Source organism: Lactuca virosa, chromosome 4 (assembly GCF_052849685.1).
Source record: "Lactuca virosa cultivar CGN04683 chromosome 4, Lactuca_virosa_CGN04683_v6, whole genome shotgun sequence".
NCBI lineage: Eukaryota > Viridiplantae > Streptophyta > Magnoliopsida > Asterales > Asteraceae > Lactuca > Lactuca virosa.
Genome location: NC_136429.1, coordinates 344,130,253 through 344,136,827, shown reverse-complemented (window position 1 = coordinate 344,136,827; position 6,575 = coordinate 344,130,253).

Genomic DNA, 6,575 nt, shown 5'->3' with positions numbered 1-6,575 from the left:
TGTTGGATTAGTGTTTAACCCCATAACTATTTTGGTATGTACTTGACCCGATTGCGAGCATGGTCCTTTTGGGTTGCCTTCACCAAAGCAACTTGATAGGATGAATTATGGAGAGAGAGGATTAATTATGATTTATTAATATATTACGAGAATAATATATTAAAGGAGAAATCATATTGTTTAATTAATATTAGTCAATAATTAATTAAGAATTAATTTTGTTGCTAAAAGAGATTAATTAAACTTAGGGGACTAGAACTATCAATTGTGTGATAGTTGAATATTGGGCTAATGGACTTCATATTATAGGAGTGGACGAATTCTATGGGGAAACCCATTAGAAATCGTCCAAGGCCTCTAAGGAGGGAGTCCATGGGTTGCTTAGGGCCTAAGCAGTCAAATTAGGGTTTCCTTGTTAGATAACCCTAATAGCCTCACTATTTAAGGACCCCTAGGGCACCAAAAACGTGGCTAAGAGTTTCCTTAGGGTTTCTAGACGTTTTTGGTGTCTTCTCTCTCCTCCTTCTTCATCCTTATTGCTTATGGTGTTTGTGACTCCATTAGAGGTGTGACACTTGTGACACTAAGCTTTCAGAATCCAATTAGAAGAAGGAATTGAGATTGTTATTGCTACATAACAATCAAGGTAAGATCTAAACCCTAATTCATATGTTATTTGATTATCACATGCTAGATCTAGGGTTTATGGCTTTGGATGATTATTGCATGTTCATTAGACAAACTAGATCCAAAGCTTTAGGGTTTGCATGTACACCATAGGAATGATGTAGTGCTCAAAACCCATCACTTAGTACGTTGGGCGTACTCTTCGTACGCAGGGCATACGTGCAAGGGTTCCAAACCCTAAATTTTAGGGTTTGAACCCTATTTAAACAACTTTATCGCCCCAATACCTTCACCCTAATCAGCCTCCACCTGAGAAAATGTCCCTCTAGCAAACCCTAAGTGAGAAGAGTGCATTTTGAGCTCATTTATGTGCTTTGATGGTGTTCTTGAAGAAGAAGTTGGTGCAAGGACCTTGAAGCTTAGAAGCAACTTAGATATGGGATTCTCTACTTGCTAGCAACCTCCAGGAGGTAAAAAGCTTCTAACTTGATCATCCTATCTTGTAGATCCAGCCATTTCTTCATTTAGGGAATTTTTGGTCCCAAATATGGTGATTCTTGAGCATGGCATGCTCTTAACTGAATAATTCGTCCTTTCAGACCTATGAGGGGTATTAAGTCATTAGGTCTTAAGTCATAAAAATGTGGTCTTGATGCTTAGTTTTTCCCTAATGCATGCTCTAGAAGGTCTTAAGGTGTTAAGAAGTCGGGATTTTGTGGTATTTTAGCCTTGGATCTGCATTTGGACGTATTAAGTCGAAGTAATAAGCTCTTAATAGATTAAGAAAGGAACTATTCCGTACGCAGGGCGTACCAAATGGTACGTTGTGCGTACGCAGATTTGGCCCCGACGCCTCGGACCGCTAGTACGCCTCGCGTACATCCAGAGTACACCCCCTTATGAGCCCTGAGTTGACTCGGCTGGGTTGAATCAGTTGACTTGGTTATTTTGACCAGTTTTGACCATGGGTATTTTGGGAAAGTGTTATTAATTTAGAATGGGTAATATTTTGACATTTAGGATTTGGGTTGAGGCGGTTGTCGGAGCTGGGAGTTATTCAGACTACATTCAGAATGTGAGGTGAGTTTTTTTTCCTCACTGTATCCTTGGGTCGAAGGCACCAAGGCCGAACCACTAGATTATTTATCCTGGTCAGGATAATGATATGATAGTTGTAGCTGTTTAGTAGATCTGTATGATTATCTGTATTTGCCAGCTCTGTGTTTATCTTGTTTGTTGCATATGTCGACATGCTGTGTTGGGTTGAGGCGGTCCTGCTTTGTGCTGTAGGCCAAGACACTCAGGGACGAACGGATATGCTGTAGGCCCTGCGATGCGGTCCAGTTAGGCTAGCGGCCCGTAGAGCGGTCCAGATAGGCTATAGGCCCTGCGAGGCGGTCCATTCATGCAGAAGGCTCGTAGAGCGGTACATATAGGTTGTAGGCCCTGCGAGGCGGTCCAGTCAAGATGACTGTTCATATTGTATGCTTGTTTGTTGTGGTGTGATGGTACCTTGGGGGAACTCACTAAGCTTTGGCTTATAGTTTTTGTTTATGGTTTCAGGTACTTCCGAGGATCGTGGGAAGGCGAAGGTGTGATTATACACAACTTCCAGTTTTTATGTTTTCAGGTCTTGGGAAAACTCTGATTTGAAATTATGCTTTTGAAACAATGACTATTTTTGTAAACAATATTGATTCATGGTTGGTTTTAAAAATTTTAAATTTATTGTGATTTTTGGAGTGTTACAAGTTCGTATCAGAGCCTTGGTTTGAGAGAACTGGATGAGCATTCGTGTGAATCCAGACTCCAACTAGGGAACTGCAATTTTTTTTAAAAAATGATTTTCCAAAAATTGTTTTCAAAAGTAAACAAGGAAGGATGCGATGTGTACGATCAGCCGGAGCAAGAAAGTATACCCCAAGTTACCCACACTGTTATTTGATGTTATGTTATGTTAGAACAACATACTAGTTGTAGGATAAGGATCTTTAGGAATTGCTTGATAGAATTGCATGATACATGATGCCTTATTTCCCATAGTGTTTTCTTGCTGATTGTTGTAGGACTCTTTCGGGTGTGAATTAACTATTAATTGAATACGTCAAGTCACATGTTTCATGGGTTAAATAATTTTAGAGTGAAGGATTTGGTCCTATTGTGCAACTATTGTCTGAGTCCAACCATTTTGGGGTTGAGTCTTTTAATCAAAGATTATTTAAGTTATGTAGCATGTGATGGTATTCATGCAACAGTTAATTGGCACCAATGGGGGTCGTTTGGCAGTGGATGGTAAGGTGAGGTGTGGATCCTAGGATAGCCTAGGGAGCATGTAGTGCTCATGTTGCACTTTCATCAAGTGTCATAAGTTCCAGGGATGAGTTATGTGTAAGCAGCCGTCCAGTTAAGGAATGTCTAGCCTTTCTCTAGGGAGTGAGAATAGGATGTATGCGTATCCTGATTGTTGTATATGTTTGGGTGATTGTGACGATCGTTGAGACAAATACGCGTAGGTGTGGAAGGTAGTATGGGCCCGTACTACTGAAAGAACAAGACCTGTACGAGTCTCAAGGAAGTCACAAACCCCGAGGGTTCGTAAGTCTGGAATGGTTGTGATTATATGTGTATTGTGGCATTTCTAATGCATTTTGGTTCGTTTCTAGTATGGAGTTCACAAGGGGATCTGGTTCAGGATTTGGAGCTAATGGTCAGGATAGGCCGGGGTTGACTGTTGATCAGATACGAGAGATGATTATTTTGGATGTTTTACAGGTTTTGCAGGAAGAATTGTTTGGTATCATGGATCGAATAACTGCCAGACTAATTGCCAAGCTCGAGGAGCGAACTGCAGCTTTGCAGACTGTGAGAGGTGCTACTGAGATGACTACTGGGGGAGATCTTGATGTGGGGACACGACTCGGAAAGAGAAGGTGGGCTTGTTCAGCGAAGGACGATGAGGCCGAGTTTGCTAACTTGGGCACTGGGAGTCAAGGGAGTTATGATATATGCGGGAAGTGTGGGGGAACCCACGAGTTTGCTTGTCACAAGTTCAAATGATATAAGTGTGGAGAGAGAGGGCATGTCCTTCGCGACTATAAGAAGGATTGGATGTATTTCCACTCCACCAGCCGGGTCATCTCAAACCTGACTGTCCTACATGGGTAGTGGAGGGAGTGCAAGCCCATATGTCCACCATTCTGCGGGAGGTCAAGGTTGAAGTGCAAGAAATGTCAAGTATGAAATTTTGATCATCGGTTTGATTTTTGAATGGATAACCATTTGTGTAGCATCTTTTTAGAACTATTATGCTAGCATCTATAAGCCGTAATGGGTCAGGGATGTGTTTTGGAGATTTTCGAGGTGCCTTATCCGATTGATTTGATTCCCATTCTCATGGGGGATGTATGCGTGATAGTGGGGATGGATTGGCTGAGCAGGTTTGGTGTTATGATAGACTGCGAGGGGCAGCGAGTAGTGGTTCAAACCCTAAGTGGGGGAGAACTCGTCATCTACAGATAGGGTACCAGGGTTGGATCAAGGTTTTTTCGGTGGCTAGGGCTCGACGGTATATTCAACATGGGTGCATGGGTTATCTTGCCTACGTGGTTAATACTCGGGTTATGGAGCAAACATCGGTTTTGGATGTGCCAATTGTCAGGGAGTTTGTTGATGTGTTTCCGGAGGAGTTACCCGGTTTGCCTTCAGAGAGGCAGGTTGAGTTCAGGATTGACTTAGTGCCGGGTGCGGCTCCTATTGCCAAGGCGTCGTACCGTTTGGCACCGCCTGAGATGCAGGAGTTGTCCTCTCAGCTTCAGGATCTGTTGGGCAAGCAGTTTATCCGACAACGCAGTTCACTGTGGGGAGCACGGATATTGTTCGTCAAGAAGAAGGATAGTTCACACAGGATGTGCATTGATTATCAGGAGTTGAACAAGTTGATGGTGACCATCCGTTATTCCCTTCCGTGGATTGACGACCTCTTTGATCAGTTACAGGGTGCATCTTGGTTCTCCAAGATCGATTTGAGGTCGAGGTATCATCAGGTGAGGGTGAGAGAGGAGGATGTGGAGAAGACAACATTTCAGACTCGTTATGGGCATTATTAGTTCGTGGTGATGCCAGTTAGGCTCACTAATGCGCCTGCAGTGTTTATGTACTTGATGAATCGGGTATGCATGCCGATGCTCGATCGATCAATTGTTTTATTATTGATGATATGTTGGTGTATTCCAAGACCAGAGAGCAGCATAAGGAGCACCTTCGAGAGCTTTTGGGAGTGTTGAAACGAGAACGACCGTATGCCAAGTTCTCGACGTGTGAGTTTTGGTTACGAGAGGTCCAGTTCCTGGGACATGTCGCTAACCAAAACGGGATTTTGGTCGATCTGACCAAGATTGAGGTCGTGATGCAGTGCGAGGCTCTGAAGTCTCCCTCAGAGATCAGGATTTTCTTCGATTTGGCGGGATATTATCAGAGATTTTGTAGCACTCGGTTCCTGGTATGTAATTTATTTTGTTATATTTTGCATTTTTGGCCTAGGACTCGGCGAGTTGAAGGCCCAACTCGTCGAGTAGGAGTGAGATTGGACGCGGGACTTAAGTGATGGACTCGTCGAGTCGGCGGCCAGACTCGACGAGTAGGCTCTGACTGGACAAAACCCTAATCTGAGGGTTTGCACCCTATTTAATCATCTCTTTCAGCCACCACTCGCCCCTATTGCTCCCAAAGACCCTCCATAGCAAACCCTAGCCGAGTGTGTGAAGATCTAAAGGCATTTGTGGTGATTTTGGTGGTTTTGTTCACAAGGAAGAAGGAAGAGCATAGAAGGATCAAGAGGAAGCTGAAGGATTCGAGTTTGGTTCATCATTTGCAGTCTTTGAAAGGTATAAAGTCTGTACCTTGCTTACTTGTTTGTTAGATCCCTTTTTGAGGAGGATTTAGGGCTTTTAAGCCATATGAGGTGACCAACCATGATTTGAAAACATGGTTGGGGGTCAAGACTTCGGATCTAGCACTTGGGGAGACTCACAAGGCAGATTTGGGTTGCTTTTGCACCCAAGGAAGGCCCCATGCAACAAAAGAGCCATTTTAGAGCCTTTTTGGCTCAAAAGTCCCATGCATGCACGTAAAGTTCGAAACTTTACGTGCTAGATCGAGCTTAGGGGATTGGATCTATCATTTGGACAAGTGTTGTACATCAGAAATCGAGGATTTAGGGTGTGGACGTTATCGACTCGGCGAGTCCGTTCTTGGGACTCGACGAGTCCAAGGCTTTGAGTCCCATATCTGTTGAGGGTCAAAGAACTCAGTTGAGTGTTAGAAGGGTTGTAGCAGGACAGAAAGAGTGACCCAACTAGACCTGGCAATTTCATACACGACACGATTTACACGACACGAACACGATACGAGTTTTCCGTGTATGTGTTTTAGAAATTCGTGTTTCGTGTTTATTCGTGTCTGACACGTATTTTAAATTCGTGTTTCGTGTCTTACACGTGTCAAACACGAATTTACCTGTTTAGACGCGTATAAGACACGATACAAATTCGTGTTGACACGTGACACGTATAAACACATATAAACACGTATAAACACATATATATTTTAGGGTAAAATTTTATATTTATAAAATACTAGGGACTGATTGCGTAAAAGTTAATATATAGTTTATAACCCTAAATTGAATCCTAAATTGAATCGTTTCCAAAATCGCCGACATCTATGATCTATCTCAATTTGTCGACTATTCGACTCGTTTATCTGAGTTCTTCATCTCACGCGAATCACGATCATCGGACATATACAGATCATCGCTCCCATCTATCACGATCGTCGGACGAGTCGTCCCACATCTTCGTGCTTCACAGCCTTCACTGCTTCTCCAATCTCCGGTCCTTCAGCCTCTCACCGAGTCGTCACTCGCCATCGGTGCTTCTGAAGTGAAATCG